This window comes from Apteryx rowi, unplaced genomic scaffold (genome assembly GCF_003343035.1).
Source record: "Apteryx rowi isolate R43461 unplaced genomic scaffold, aptRow1 scaffold_526, whole genome shotgun sequence".
NCBI lineage: Eukaryota > Metazoa > Chordata > Aves > Apterygiformes > Apterygidae > Apteryx > Apteryx rowi.
The window spans coordinates 332185-348650 of NW_020450790.1; the positions used below are offsets into that span (position 1 = coordinate 332185).

The 16466-nt window shown below is 42.0% G+C and overlaps 1 protein-coding gene across 3 annotated transcripts in view; it reads left to right on the forward strand.

Moving 5' to 3' along the window:
• The first annotated feature begins 163 nt into the window (after positions 1 to 163).
• Positions 164 to 16466, forward strand: part of PLXNB2 (plexin B2) — a 260640-nt gene continuing 244337 nt past the window's right edge. For 2 of the 3 annotated variants that reach the window (XM_026080566.1, XM_026080568.1), the window contains exon 1: positions 164 to 228. The gene's annotated coding sequence lies outside the window, so the exon portion shown is untranslated. Of the gene's footprint in view, positions 229 to 8793; positions 8821 to 16466 lie in introns of those variants that run through there. The other variant, XM_026080567.1, reaches the window with a different exon arrangement.

The window sequence follows — 16466 nt, forward strand, 5'->3', positions numbered from 1 at the left end:
GAGAGAAAGTGCGGCTCCTCCCGCCTCCCGGCGCTGCCTGGTTTTCCCTGCAGGAGACAGCGCTGCAAGCAGATCCTGACCGGGGGCAGGGGGTGGAGAGAGGCGGAGGAGGAGGACGGAGGGAGGGAAGGAAGGAGGGACGAACGGGAGCCTCTCTCCTTCCCTGGGCTGTTTTTTCAGTTTCCTGTCTCGCATTGTGCTCACAGCGGATATGTGCTGCGCCTACAGGTGTGTCCCCTCCTCGCAGCTTTTCTCTGGCTCCCCGGCGTAGGCTCGGGCTGTCGGGGGGCGGCGGCGGATCGCGATCGTCATGCGATGACTGATTTCTCTCGGGGCGGTTTCTCTCTCCTCTCTCTCTTCCTCCCCGCCGCTCTTCTCCTTCCTCTCGGAGGTGGCCGCTGCCGTCGCGCCGGCTCCAGCGCGGCTGCGGCTGTGGCGGCGGCGGGGCCGCCGGGGCACGGGCAGCGGCCGGGGGCTCCCGTAGCGCCGGGCGCCTCGGCCGAGCGCGGCGCCGCCGCCCGCCCGCGCTGCCGGACCGCTCCGCCTGCGCGGCCCCGACGGTCCGCGCCCGCGGGCAGCGCTCCTGCCGGCGCCGACACCTGTTGGAGGTAACGCGGCCCCCTCCCCGCGGCTGCGCGCGGCGGCCGGGGCCGCAGGGTGGCTTGCGCGGTCTCCTCTCCCTCTCCCTCTCCCTCTCCCTCTCCCTCTCCTCTCCCTCTCCTCTCCTCCCCCGCGCCCCGCGAAGCTGCTGGGCCGAGCGGCTCCCCCTCTGCGGCGGCCGGGCCCGGGCCGGGGCGGCGCGGGGAGGGCGCGGACGGGGCCCCCGCACGCCCCGGTGGCTTTGGTTGAGGGTTTCTAGCCCGCGGCTCCGGACTTTGAGCGCGTTTCCCAACCGGCGGCGCAGCGCTGGGGGGAGGCGCGGCTCTGCCCCGGGGCTGCGCGGGCGGCTCCGCCCCGGGGCTGGGGGCGTCGGTGCCCCGAGGGCTCGGTGCCCTCGGCCGCAGCGCAGCCCCGGCCGCGGAGCCCTTGCTGCTCTCGGGAGCTTCTCGCGGCGGCGGGGAGCCCCGCTCCGCGGCTCGCCCGGCCGCGGCGGCTCCTGGCGCAGCGCCGGCCCCGCGCCTCGGCCGCGCTCCGCCGGCTCCGGCAAAGTCGGGCTTCCCTGCAAACGCCTTTTGTCTCGCTGGACAGGCAGCTTTAAACTTTCTTTCCAAGCTGCTAATTAGCTGTACTGTAGTTTGCTCGTGTTTGGTGCAGGCGAATGGCACTGCGAGCCCGGAGTACTCGTGACTCAAAGCGTAGTTGCTCGGGAGCTGCAAAACACCTCTGCCCTCCTCTGCTTCCATGGGCTGGACCTGTGACTTTGTGACTTTATCTTCTCTGAGGTTGCATCAGTCTCTCTGACACCCTAAAACAGAAAGGATCAGAGGGACTAATAGTCTGAGTCCTTGCCGACAGAATCAGACACTTGGGTGAATATACAAAAAACAAACTGTAAGTTTATTGTGCCTCTGCCATCTCATGGTGGGTAGCACTGCCTTTGTGGTCTGTGTATTACAGCGCTACAGACCTGTCCCGACTGCTGAGCTCCGGCCAGAGAACGCAAACTTGCTTCTGAAGGAACTTAATGCTTTTGTAACTAATATTGTTACCTTGGGTGTGAGGGTTGTTTAACTTACTGAACACCAGAGGGAACTCTGAATAGGTAATTCATTCAAGAGATATGTGCTTATTTTATTATTTATGTCCTCAATACAATGGAATCTAAAAGGAAGCTATGGTTAGTAAGTAATAGGTTGCTAGCATATACCTAGAATTGGCTTGAGCTTTCTTTACAGTTTCTTTAAGGGTATCAGACTCAAAGTTGGACTGAAAATTCTTTCTTTCCCTTTCAAAGCATGAAATACATCACTGGCCTTGCAGGAGCAGGGCTGTGTACCATGCTGTACACAAATCAGCTGGGTGACCCATCAGCTGTGAACTAGGGAGTGTGATTGCGTGTACGCGTTGGGCCATCCCTTAACGCTCTGCTTGCCTCTTGGCTTATGAGGCAGGATTTTGTACGCTTGGTACGGGACTGCCGATTGGAGTGGGAAAGCCAGAGCAGAGCATGCTTCCAGCCAAAACAAAAGGGAGAAGGTCTGCTTCCGAGCCTCTCATGGCTTTTCCTCATTCCTTTTAAATATTTGTGGTTCTGAAGCCCTGGTGGGAACCTAATATGATTTAATGTGAACTGGAAAATCATCTCCACTAGAAAATATTATTCAAACCAATACAGAAAGTAAGTGATGGCAGTGTTTGGAAGAAGACTTTGAATGGGGAGTTATGGTAATAAAAGCTGTATAGCTGATCTTTTAAAATGATTTGATATGACTGGAAGAAGCTGGTATCAGCCCACCAAAGGGTGATGCTGTACTCTGTAATAAAATAAACCTCAGAACATTCACCTGAAGCTTTGGATGCCCTTGATAATCTGTTACAACTTTTTTTTTTTTTTTTTGGACAACCAGGCCTCTCTGATACTCCAGGATTGCAAACAACATGGAAAGGATAACATAATAAATACACTTGTGACTCTGAGTTATGTTCCAGTAGCTGAATCATCCAGCTGTTCATCCTGTCCCTTTGCCAAAGGTTATTTTGCCATTAGGCCATGTTTGCTATTGGAGTTTGAATCCACTTTTCAGCTGTCAGAGTTTACAGCCCGGCATATGACTGTAAACGGTACTTAATGGCTGTTCATGTTAGCACATAATATTATAAAGTCCAGTAGCATGAACATGCTGTTTGTCCCTCTCTTCTGGCAGAGGGACAAGGCAAAAAGCTTGGGTCAGCTAAATCCAGCTGAATCGAAGCCCTCAAGCACCTCTTTTTTTTGAAATGGTGTTTTCCTAGCAGATGTTAGTGGTGACCAAAATGAACTACCTGCGTATTGATGGGTACGGATAGTGGAGAGGCAGCTCTGCACAAGAAGAGATTGTATAACATTCTCGGTGGTTTCATCATAGCAACCAGTTTTCTGTGCTTCAGAGGAACGAAGCATGCAGTTCACCTGAGCAGTCCTCCTTCCCCCTCCCGCCCTTAAAGCCTTCTGGGAGTTAGCAAGTGAACAGTATGTTTTTTCTTTTAGCCAAGCCTTGCTTTGTACATCTAACTTAAAAACCTATTATATAAAATATCCTTGCTCTTCTGCCTGAATCTTCCTATAGATATCTTTGGAAGTGGGATAAAGGCTTGAAATAGCTCTACAAAATTTGGGAGTTGTTTGATTTGCATGTATAAGCTTCCAAAAAAGAAATCTACATTTTGAAAGGAGAGTTCTTCATGAATGCCTGTTAACAACAACAAAAAATTCCAGTGATTCGTTGCTAACTTGTTTGGATTCTGGCTTGGTTTTGAGAAAATGGTTCATGCATGTTTATTTTTTTAATGAAGATGTAATCCTAATCATTTATATTTCTGTAATGTCTATAGTTTTGAGCTTTTTCATGTGCTTCTAAGTTGTTTATCATATGAAGCAGCAAATGAAGGTATTTATTACATTAGTGCCATGTTCTGAATATTGAATTGCAATTGTAAAATTAAGGTAACAAGCTTAAATTAGGGTTTGCAACTTTAAAGTCTTGACAGCAAACGAATAATGACAACATTAACTGCTAGTAAAGTAATTGCTACAGTTCTTCTACTGTCATTTTGTTCTCACTTTCCTCCAGTCAGACTGTTCTGTAGACAGATAATGAATATTCACCAAAATAGCTTGGCATTGTCACTTATGCAGTTCCTCATCAGATCCAGTGTGTTGATGATCCAATGTACGCTTGATTAAACATACTTGATTTATGCAAACAAAACTATAGGTCCTTCTTTAAGTAAAGTTAGCACCATCATAACTGTTAGTGAGATGACAGTCTAAATAATTAAAATGGAATTAAGTAAGCAACCCAAACATGGTGTTCCTCCTGCTTTTTTACTTTTATCTTTCTGTTGTGCTGAATAGTAGATAGTTATTTTCCCTTTTTCTTACAGGTTTCCTCATGCATTGCAGGGAGCTGTAAAACTCAGCTTATACTGAGGGGGCAGGATAGTCTTATGTTTAAATGGTTTCCATTAATATTAAAAAATGAGAAAACCATTCTGTTGTAATTAGAATCAGTAGAGTGTTACTTAAAAAAACCCAACTTTTAAATATGAGGCCAGCCTGGAGCTGACATTGGTCTGTTAATCCTTGTTAAAATAAATAAAGGAGCATAGCCTAACTGAATGAGTCATTTAGGGGGGTGTCTGTTTCAAAAATATAGTATTTGGATAGGAAGTGTCTTACTCCTGCTCCTTGCTTGGTCAAAACTCACACTGACAACGTGGAAATAATGAGTTGAAGTATAGCCATTTCATCCACCTGGCAGTGGCTTAGTGTTACGAAAAGCTTTCTAACTGTCAAGAAGATCACTCAGAGCTGGCCGTAAGCAGAGGCCGTGGAGTCCTTGCCTCTGAAGACTGTAAAAAAAAAACAAAGTAGATGCAGGTTGGAGAGAGCACATGCTTGCCTAGCCCTGGAGCAGCAGGGCGGACTAGAGAGCTGTTCGGGGATCCCTACAGGGTGACTTCTTCAGGCAGATGGTAGTTTGCTTGTCCACTAATACTGACTGTTTCTAAGTTTCTGTCTCTGTTAGTTTTTGGATAATTTTTGGACTTCGTCAAGTTTCTTTCTGTCTTTCTGAAAAAGAGATGGTTGGAGATGGACTTACTTGCTGAAGTAATGTCCAAAAGTGCCTGTGCTAAATGAATGTTAGTAATGATGATTTTAAAAAAATGTAGTCAACTTGGTAGCCAGTGCTTGCCCAGTTACTCAGACTCTTGCTGCTGTAGCGAGCAGCAGAATTTGTCCCCGGGATGTGTCAGCAGAGCCGCAGTCCCAGGTCACACGTCCGCTGGGTCATGCCACTTCTATCTGCAATTTGGCTCCTGCAAGCTGGCGCCACTGTTGGCTTGGCTTGATGATTAGCCACGGCGGGACTCCCGTCTGCACGGTCCCCTGTTTTGGTGGCAGCCTGCGGCATGGACAGAGCCAGCCTACCCCTTCTGAGCCGCTTTCCACCTTGCTCCACCTTTGTATTTACCGTCCAGGTTTCTGCCTTTCTGGGTTCGCATTAGACACACGGCCTTCCACTGCCTGCCCTCAGACCAAACAGCTTTGCCACAGTGGGAACAAGTGGAATTGGAAGTTTGCTTTATCGCATCAAAGTGTGTCTTCCTCAAAAATGATACAGCTAATTAAAATTTTATTTCTAGTGTCTTGCTTGCTTTTCTCAGTAACTGACATCACTAAATTAAGGTCACAAGTTAAATAGTAGAGGCATTTTGGTAATTTCCAGTGAACGGATTTTTTATAACTTGATAGTCATGGTTTCCTTTATAGAGCAAATACGTCATCTCTTTCTTTCTATTTCAAGTTGTTTAAAATCTTTCTCAATCTTGCAACAAACCAGGAAGCTGCAGAGAAATTTTGCCTTAAGCTGTCCTTCTTTTGTGCAGGATCTGCACAGATAGACCTGTAGAGACCATTCTGCCAGATTAAGTACCTAAGAACTGTCTATGATCATCATGCATTTTTTCTGTTTATTTATTTTAAATATAAAATCCATTTTTTGGGCACTTAAACTGAATTGTTACAGACTTTTGTTTTTCTTTTTTAGATATGTTCATGCTTGTGTCTGAATAGGTCTATAGGTCTGGCTAGCATACCTCTCGTTAAGGTGGATGAAGCCTGCATTTCGATTTGTTCTGAAGAAAGCTCTCATAAACCTGATGCTAATCTTCCTATGTCTAGAGAGATAGTTGGGGTGATAGCTGGGTCTCTTGGAGAAGTCATGTAGAGGTTGAGACTTCTCACATTTCAAGCTTAGCCCTCTCTCTATACAAATTGAGTATGTTTTAAATATTTAAAAATTTTAGGAGTGAATTCCACATCTTTCACCCTAGGATTCTTACTTACATGGTTTAAGGGAGATGGTGCTGTTTTTTGATAGATGTATGTAATACCTGTATGTAAAGAAAACTCTTGCATTCCTTGTTGCATCCCTATTTGAAATTTATACAGGAACAGTTCTTTAGCCAGCATTTATTCAGTGGGGAAATAGCAATATTCAAGTGTATTCAGCCACAGGAAGAAAGTAAAGGGCAGAAAACATAAAACACGTTGATTTGGTAAAATGGTGCAACGAAAATGCAAGGTGAGGTCTCCCATCAAGAATCAGAAAGGCAATTTAATAATCTTTTCCTTGGACATAGCTATAAAGATATGTCTTTGGCCTAGGTATGCACAGCAAATACAAACAGTTATTCTTCCCTGATTAAGCATGACACTTGGAATGGTTAATAGTAGTAGGCTACTGTTTGCTTCAGCTTGTAATAGTTATTTAGTCAGTCCTTTCTCTTTAATACATTTGGCTGTGTTCTTTGCAACTGAAAGTCCAACCTATGCAGCTTCTTTCTTAAATACATCAGAAGACTGTTAATTTGTATGTTAATATGTTGCCACAGTGTGTGTTTAGCTTGTCTGCTACATTCATTCAAAGAGTGTAAGGCAAGTGGATGGAAACTTAATGTTGGACCTCTTGAATTTTAAGGCAATAAAAGACTGTTTCCCAGTCTTGTAGAAGTAGTAAGTATTAAAAAAAAAAGTTTTAAAAAGTTTAATATGCTGTTTTGATTCACATCAGCAGCAGCTGAACTTTTTTCCCCTCATGAATTAACTAACAGCCCATGTAAACTCTAATTGTAATCATAATGCATATACTTTGCTCTTCAGGGTATAAATTACAAACCTAGAAAAGCAACTGAAAAGGATACTTCTAGGGTATTTATTTTTCCTCCCATACATGCTAAACGAAGATCTAGTTTTTATCTGAAAGGTTTTTCACTCAGGCAGAAAGTGTCTTTGTGAGTACTTTGAAGAAGTTCTTTAAGAGTCTGTAACTACAGCCATGAAGCTTACTTCGTGACTGAGGAATATTCATCTTCCATCCACTCCAGGTGTTGCCTCCTTCTGCCCACCCAAACTGTTGAGATGAGAAATCAAAAGACTTCAGTTATATTGGCAACTCCCCAGCGCTAAGTGGTGGTATGAGTTTCCTTATTAGTACTTTGGATAAAACTCAAGAGAGGTGCATTTTATGTTTAATAGCAGATGGTCTCTTCATTTGACATTTAACTGTAGGAAGATCTGCAAGCATTTCACAGTCCATTGTGCATTTGATCCAGTGTTCAATAACATAACTGAAAATGCAGAGTAATACTGTTCCTTCTTTTTTCCTTCTCTCTCCTTTTTCTTTTTCCTCTCAGAGATTGTCATTCAGAGTTTAGGGTCAAAGGAGACATCAAGTCCCACAGTTGTTTGACCATCTCACCCAGTTATTGCACAGTGAGCCCGACGGCTTCCTGGGCTAAAGCATATCTCATCCTGAAGCCACTGAGGAAAAAGAGAATCTATTGCTTTAAGAAGTTTTTTTTCCATTTGTTCCTCTTCAGATTTATATCTCATTTCTTTCAGGGGCCTTTACCTTTGACTTGCATCTGTTGATTCCTGTTATGTTTTCTCGTGGCTGTACTAAATAGTTTTTGTTTGTTTGTTTGTTTGTTTGTTTACTTAGTATTTTTTCCCTTCAGGATGGTCAAGTGATCAGGTAAGCTGTCAGTAGTCCGTGTGGCTTATCAGAAGGACTGAATCTTTAAATCTGATTATACATTAAGCTTTTTTTTTTCTCTCACCCCAGCTTCTAGATGCTGGTTGTTTTTATGACTGTGCTCTGCAGGTTCTCTCATTTTCAACATCTTTTTAGAGCACTGACCACAGGGACTGGATGCAGTAATCCAGTATCACTCATTACTGTTACGTGCCGCACCCTGCCTTCATTCAGTATTTCCATTCACTCTCATATCTATGCATTTGTGAACCTCATTAGCCCTTTTAAAAACAACAGAAGCTCTCCGTGTGATGCCTAGTTGCGTCTGTAATGACCTCCACATCCTTTTTGGCTTCCTTGCTTCTTCAAGTTACAGTTCTCTGATTTGCAAACCTTACCTGCATTCCTTGTTACTGGATACGTATATATGTGTTCAGATGTCTTAAGACTGTTTTGGTTGGAAAGCACCCAGCTTGACAAGTAATCGAGATAACAATAGCAAGAAAATCACTCAGAGTTATTTAGCATGCTACCAAATCATATAACCCACTAATTTTATCATCAAGGATATATTCATTTCCAGGTAGCTAATGAAAATGTTAAATAATATTGAAATATAATTCCAATCACTGTGAACTGCAGTAGGAACATTGCAGTTCCACGGTAATATTACTCAGTAATGTCAACTTTTTTGAGAGCTTTCAGTTAGCTAATTTTGCATCTATTTAGCATATATTTTTGATACTCTGTAGTGCTAGTTCTTAAAATCAGGCTGATTTGATGTCTGTTGACTGTTATGACACTTCTTTAAGTCTTCATTTGCTGAATTCAATGTGGAATCAATGGATTTTGCCTTCTTTACTCTTGCTTCTTGCATTTATACAGATGAAAATGAGGAATTTTCTATGATCTCTTGAGATGCTAACTCCAAAATGATTCCTTGCTTAGGATACCCAGAAACCCACTGAGCAAACTATTTCTCTTTGGTTGTGTATTTTGCCCAGTCTCATATCTTATGCCTTATCTGAAGCATCTTTTCTGCTTCTCTACCAGCAGGAACAAGTACATGTCAAAAGGCACTTCTTCCTGGAAGCTATTTGCACAGAAGCCTGAGCCCCAAGAACTGCCTTATGCTGCTCAGGTGGGCTAAGAAACCGCTCGTACTCAGGTTTTATCCCCCTTTTTGCTTCAACAAAAGAGATGGCCTTGTGGGGTTTATGTGCTTTGGGCTTACATTGAAATATTGTGCAATAATTCAGCATGAAAATGTATTTACTTCATAATTCTCCTGATTTCATAGTGATTTTAATGCATATTTTTATACCTCCTGGACCCGTGGTATAAAGTGATATTAAGCAACTTGCGAGTGTGAATCATCTCCAAGGTAACTTGGTTATCAAAACAGAGCATCTCAGTTGCTCAGAGTAACACTTTCCACTTGTCTAATTGCAATTTTGCAGTCTGTGTTGCTTATACCGCTGCTATTCAAATTATCGTGTACAGGTGTACTTGGTAAGGACTTTCCAATTTACTTTTCCCAGTTGTGGCAATTAGTTATTATCTTTTCATTTTGATCCCGAGGCCTGTAAATAAATAAGTACATTTTAGAAATGTAAACAACCTCCTTGAAACTAAACTCATCATGGTATTTTCTCCTCCTGATAATTTGAAGAGGCAGCCTGTGCTTTTTGTTGTTAGTGGCATAATTAATCTGCTTGAATTGTACTTGAATGAGAACTCTGATATTAGAAAATCAGATTAGCAGCCTTGGAAGATAGGAGCTTTTGAATGAGGTAGCGCTGAAGGCTGGTGATGTGGAGGGGTCCCTGTACGTTACTACCAAGCTTGCTGGGAAAAGAAGAGATTGGTAAATTCTTGGCCAGAAATGGCTATGTACTTGCTTCCTTTTTCTCCCTCTCAGAGATTTTTCTGCTTTGCACATACCTTTCGTGTACAATAAATCAACAGGGTCAGGTTGTTTGCTGTTATGTGTTTCTCTCTAAAACTGAGATACTCCTACACCGTGCTAATAGTTCAGTGGTATCTATCTGACAGAACAGGCTTATCTGCTAGAATACAGCAAGGACGCAGGGTTGCCTGGTGCGTAGGTTTGGTGTCCAGAATGCTGTGTACGTGGTCCACCGTGTGCAATGCGGTCCTGCAGGTTTTCATCTGGTGACTCCATGCAGTCTGGTTTTGTTTCTGCCTTTAGCAAGTAATTTCATTTCTCTGTGTCTGATTTTTTTTTTTTTTTTGCTTCTTTTGGGGGAATTTTGAGGACTCTATAGGTGAAAAGTACAATTTAATAGTGTTTTGGTTCTATATAAGTAGAGCAAGTGGGTGCTGCAGCATTCCTTCTTGACCAGGAAAGGTGGGGACCCACTAACTCCATTAGCTGTCCCTCATCCCCACCCCCAAAGCCCCCTATGCAAAAGGGAGCCTGTCTGCCCAGATTTCCTGGCTTGACCAAAGCTTTCTGCAAAGCACTCTCACATGAGGCTTTCTGTACCAATGAGGTGCCTTGGCACAGCGGAGAGCGTTTCTGTTCCAAGTGGGTTAGGAGCACACATCGAGCGTCATTCACTGATACAAAGTCTTTGGTGTCAACTCTTCCTTAAGTAGTTTCTGCCATCGCTGGCCTACAGTCTGCCAGTCACTGTCTCCTTGCTTGTGCTTACATGACTGTTTTGTAGAGCTATGCTGTGGTCCGGACAAGAGAGCTTGACCCGGCATTATACTGCATTATATGTGCTTGTTATATGGCTTTGAAAAGAGTGTTTTGAAAGTTTGACCACATCTCTGATCTGTTTCACAGCACAGCCCCACAAACACATGTGCTCCTGCAGTGCAGGAGTGACAAACTGCAAGGAGGAAAAGAGGATTCAAGACCGGCTCAAGCTACTAGTGTTGCAAATTCTGTGTATTACCAAGCTGTGACCGCATCTGTAGCTCTCTTCGCTTCCTGCCTGTGCCCTCCTGGGTGGCCCTATTAGTGAGGGAAGAGGAGGTTTTTGCAGACAAAGTCAGGGAGTTGTGGCTAGTGCTTTCAATAGCAGAGATGGCTTTGTGTGGTTTACTCCTATTGGGAATAATATGAGTTGGCTTTAAATTGAATACAGCCATTTTGCAAAGAACTCGCTAGTGCCTTTATTCTCTATGGGTGCTCTAAATATGGGGTGCATACGGACTTTGTGGGGAGGGAGAACAGGCCAGCTTTCTCAGAGCCTGTCGGTTTTGTTTCTTAGCTAATGACCTCCTGTGCGAGTGGTATAGTTTTAACCATCCATATAGTCATTTCCTTTTCCCTCTTACCTCATTTTATAAGACTTTGTGCTTGAATCTTGTAAATGAGGTGATAATTTCAAAGCAAACAGTTTCCAGTTCATTCTTGCCAACTTTTGCCCACAAGGTATGCAAAGTAAACAGAGCAGTTAGGAAATTAGTTTTATACCTTCCCTCCGATGGCAAGGCATCTCAGGGTGTCTCTTAGCTCCTTAGTAATGAATAAAGTGTGAGAATGAGATTGTTCTACCAAAGCTGCATTTTAATGTATGGAGCCATTGCACAGATCATTAATATTCTTAGGAAGCTTCAGGAAAACCTTGCAAAATGTGAGGCTTTTAAAAATCTTAACTATTCATATATTGAACACAAAAGTGTTTTATTGCTTTCAGCAGAGAAATAAAGTTGAAATATGTAGAATGGGGGAAGAGAAATATAGGTAATTTTTCTCCCCATTTAGAAAAAAACCTCTGTCATAAAGCAGATTTTATCTAAATATGAGCATTTTTAACTACATTATGTTCCTAGAAGAAACTTAGAAGGATTTCTGGGTGCCACCATCCAATTCATAAGTTCAAATGTAAAATGGCACGTATACAGCTGTCACATTGTACAATACTTGTAATAAAACATGCAGATGTACAGTCAGGCTGTGCTATCATGTGCCATGATGGTGTTTTTACACAAGGAGAAAGTGTAGGCAACTATTAAAAAATCGGACTTGAAAAAGTTGAACTACATAAAGAAATGATTAACACTTAAAATTGTAATTTAGCTCCAGCCTAGATATTGAACAGCCTTTGCTAATTGAGCAATAGCAGAACCTGTTAAATGTGAAAATGAGACCTAAGGTTACCAACCCTCAGGTTCAGCTGCAAGGGGATGGCATAGCCATAAAGATGCATAACCATTATATGATAGCCTCCAAATTAGAGAAGGCAAGTCCTGAGAGTACAAGGCTTACAGGAATTCAAATGAACAGTTGAGTTATAAACTAATGAGGCCATGAACACAAACATAACTTCAGTTTAAACCTCACCCTTGTGGCATCATGCATGGCAAGCTGGAGCCACCCATCCCAAAAGAAGAATCTTCATTAGTGATTTTACTCCCATGGCACGCTTCAAAGGGTAGCATCAAAATAACCTATAGCACTTTTCCTTCATAGATTTCTAAACACTTCATAAAAGTAGCTATATGCATGGAGTGTTCTCTACTCCTTTTCAGAAAAAGAATCTTTATATAAAACATAACACAATTTATGTGTTTTTAAAGGAAAGACTGCTCTGTCATGTGAAAAGTTTCCCATAGTGTCTACAGAGTGAAAGTTTTGAAACTCATTGAAGGCATTTTTTTAATAGAATTTCCTTGAGTACCATAAACATTAACTCAAAACACCTGAAAAAAATGCAACTTTTCTGTCTCCTGAAATATTTCTGCTGTACTTGTGCCAAATGCAGAGGCGTGAGCTCAGGTGCAAAGGTCTAGTTTGACTGTCCCTAGAATGCATGAGTTTTGTTTTTCTTTAAATAGATTTCATGCTAAATTCTTATTATGCTTTCCTGAAGGGGGAGGAAATATTACTGAGTAAAATAACAATTTTTTGGTCAGTTCTGTGTGTGTGTGTGTGTGTGCGCGCACATGCGTGTGTGTATGTATTTATATATATATATGTATATATATACACACATACCCATACATATGTATACAAACATAATACATATGTATGTAGTGTACTTTCATGAAGCATGAGATCAAATATTTCAAACCATGCAATAACTTTTGTGCTCTTTAGTTTAAATAGCTTACCTTAACTGATGGATGTTTCTTCTAAGTGAAATTATAATTATCCTCTTTACAAACATAAGAGAAGCCATATAGGCTTCTGCTTACAATCTAACCTTCATGAAGCAGACACTGCTTTATGAAATTTGATTATGCATCTGTTTTACCTGTGAATTCTTAAGAAGATTAAAGCTGTCCAGTTAAATACAGTACGGTTATGATACAGATTGTGCTAAAACCACAAGATAAGCAGACTGGAAGTTTTATGGTTTAGCTACAAACTATCAGAGTAACATTCTCTTCAGTATTTACCAGTTCCCATTATCTGCCCATCTTCTGAGGAAGAAAAAGCTTCGGTAGTCAGTGGAACAGACTGTATGTTTCTGGCCTGCCTTGTACAAACATCGGCAAACCATGTAGGAATGCAGAATTCCTTTTTTTTCCCATCTGAGTAGCCTGTTTGAATGGCTTTGCTCTTGCTCAGGGATCAGACAGGAAGATAACATCTTATCTGCTTTGTCATAGTTACAATAGCTCTTTTTTTGCATAGTATAAAGATGATTTTTTTTTTCAGGTTGTATATGTTAGGTGTATTGAAGAAAGTATGTTTCTTCATGTTTCCTTCTGGAGAAATCTGGCAACAGATTGCCAATGCTGAAAAGGTTGTTTAATAGGAGCAATTCTTAAAGCTACTTCATATTATTTGGCTATTTGAAAAGGGAAATAATCAAACTAGAAGATGTCTAGGTTGGATTTTTATCTCTCTGGTCTCAAGAAGCTGCACATGTGAAAGTTCTGAGTGTTGTAATTTCTCTTCTGGTTCTAATTTTATTTATAAATATGTGGCCTACTTAAATAGATGGACTGAAGTTCCTCAAACTGACTAACAGGTTACAGGAAAATCAGATGCTTGCTTTCCTCAGGTGAGCAGTTGTGCAGACTCAAAACATTCAGAAAAAGCGAATTAACTAAAGGCGTGGAAATAAAATACACTAAACCTTTTGTGGACATGTACCTGTGAGCATGTGATACTCTTGACAGAAAAAATCACTTTCTCCTTTGGATCAGAAAGGGGGTTTTGATCCCCTCTAAAGGTGGAAGAAGTGTGATGCTACTCCATTCTTCCACTCGGGAGCTGTTCTTCAATAGGGTTACCTGTTGTTAGGTGTTCCTCAATGAAGGAAGTCACCATCGTTTTACAAGAGAGCAAACTGAAGGACAAAGCTATACTTATTTGCCTGGGATCAGAACTGTAGATTTATTCTGTAATCCTGCAGATCCAGGAGTAGAAATCTAGTGTCCTAAGGCCTTAGGGCTCAGAGCCCCTCAAGGGTCTTGCCTGCCCTCAGACTGTGGTTTGGACCTATATTGTATTTGTATCGCCCAACTTTAACGAATGGGAATGCTCTAAGATTACAGCAGAGCGCATATCCACCCAATAAAATTAAATTGTGAATTTGTACAGCCAGGTGAGATTAAAACAAAGTGTCACCACATCAGTCACAAACAGAGACGTGAAGTAAACGCTCGCTAGGAACACCGGGGAGGTACTGCAAATGTCTCGCTGTTCCTAGAGTGCAAGACGATTCCTTCCTCTTAAAGAGCATCCAAATGCTTTTAATATTGACTGGGATATTAAAAACAACAACCAAGTGTATGGTTTGGATACTATTACTATATTGAATAGCTGTTAATATTGCTGTTGTGGGAAATGCGGTAGGGAAGGAAACATTGCTTCCTATAACTGCAGACTTAAGGCATCTTAAGTTTTAAAAGGCTCCTGCTGCTTCCTCCCACGTCAATACTGACTGCCATCCTCTATTTGTATTTTGAATGTTGACTTGGGAAAAGATTTGATTTGACACTGTGGCACAGCTTGAGGAACCTGCTGTACAGAATATTAATATCTGATCTTGTTCCATTAATATCAGTTTCAGGGATGCATTCCAAAGAAGGCTAATATTAAGCTGTTTTTAATCACAGCAATATTCTACAGATTTCTAGACAGAACACGCCAGCTGGTTTGCACTAAATTTTATGGTGCAAGAGACAAGAAACAGGCTTCCTCACGGGAAGGGAATGTGGCACTGGAAGTCCTTAATGCACTGAGAAATTTCATTCACGAGGGATGATGTCTTGCTTTCAAAGAGAGGCCTGGTAAAAGGCAGGCAGGAGACCAGAGAGAAGGCTTGTCTTGACTGTGTTCTCTCCTCGGATTTTGACATACATTTTTGTCCTTTGAGTCCTACCTCAACTCCTTTGTTTACTTCTGTTTTCTGTCTCTCCTTTCATTCTGCAAAGTAATTTCCAACGCAGTCTGTCTGCAAGCTGGTGGGAAGTCTTGTAGGAATTTCCCTCCCACACGCAATCACCTAAAAGAGAAATGTTTATGAAGCGACTTCCTGAAAGTTGGAGCAGATATTACAATGACCTGATGCCATTTTAGATATTTGCAGCTGAAGCCCAACACCAAATGAGGCGATTAGAAATTAGACTTTTTTTAGCAATTCAGATATGCAACCTTTGGAGAAGTGAATGAACCATACCCTTCTCTTTCTTTACTCTTTCCACCACATAAAGTGGCATAATTACATAGCAGCTATATTGTTTTACAAGTGTCTCTATGCATGAAATTAGTATGCTTCCAAAAAAAGCCCTAAAACCAAAAGACTCTCCAATATTTGTTACAGTAAGTTAGGCCTTTGACATTTTATCCTCTGAGAAATATTCTTGCATGGGATCTAGTTATCCAGTTCATCAACATGCATAATTTCTTTCACTACTCCTAGCTTTGAATGGAGTTTGGATTTTGTAAAGATGTCTGCACAGGAGTTTTACGTATTAAGCTGTATGAAAAGAAGAGGTTAAAAATTGGTGTTACAGCAGTAGTGGAAAGCTGTAGTGTAAATGCTCACTATTTTAACATATGAAAAATGGTGTCTTTTAAATATCAAAGGGATTAGTATTAATCCAGCACTTGTGATTTTCTTAAATGTTATTTGCATAATAATACTCACCACCTGCTATATCTTCAAAGCGCTTTTCAGACATTAACTAATTGATCTTTGTAACACCCCTGTGATGTAAAGACCTGTTATTATCCCCACTCTGCAGATGTGAAAACCAAGACTCAGAATAGTTCAAGTAACTTGTTCAAAACAGCGTGGAGACGGTGTCATCGCCGGCTTTGGTTCCTATTGTCCTATCCTGTGGGAGTTCCCGCTCGCAGCACTTCCAGGGGGATCTGATCTTTCTTCTTGTCTGCTTTTATTTAAAAACATGAAAACAAACCAAGTTATTTCTTTGTGTCTTTGGGGTAGGATTGCGGGGCGTGTATTTGTTTTGATTTGGAATTTTTTTGTTGAATGATTTTGCTATGGTTTTTAGTCATCCTATAGTAAAAGAAACATAACATTAAACAGCTTCGTACAGCTCTTTGATATGTGTGCACTGTAGTGATGCTAGCAGAGAGCTTTTAAGCACCTTTTTCTTTGTCCAGAACTTGACACGGTCTTGCTGTCGGGAACCTGTTGGGTCAAATCTGCCCCAGGTCATCAGTGTGAAGAATTACCAAAGTCAGAAGTGACAGTGAATTGCGTGTCACTTTTAAATTTAAATATATATTCCCAGCCTGTGCTTGAAACTCACCTGCAGGAGTACCAAGGCAGTTACTGGGAAGGCAGGTGGTCCCTGCGGTCCGAAGCGTCCCCGTCCTGCGCG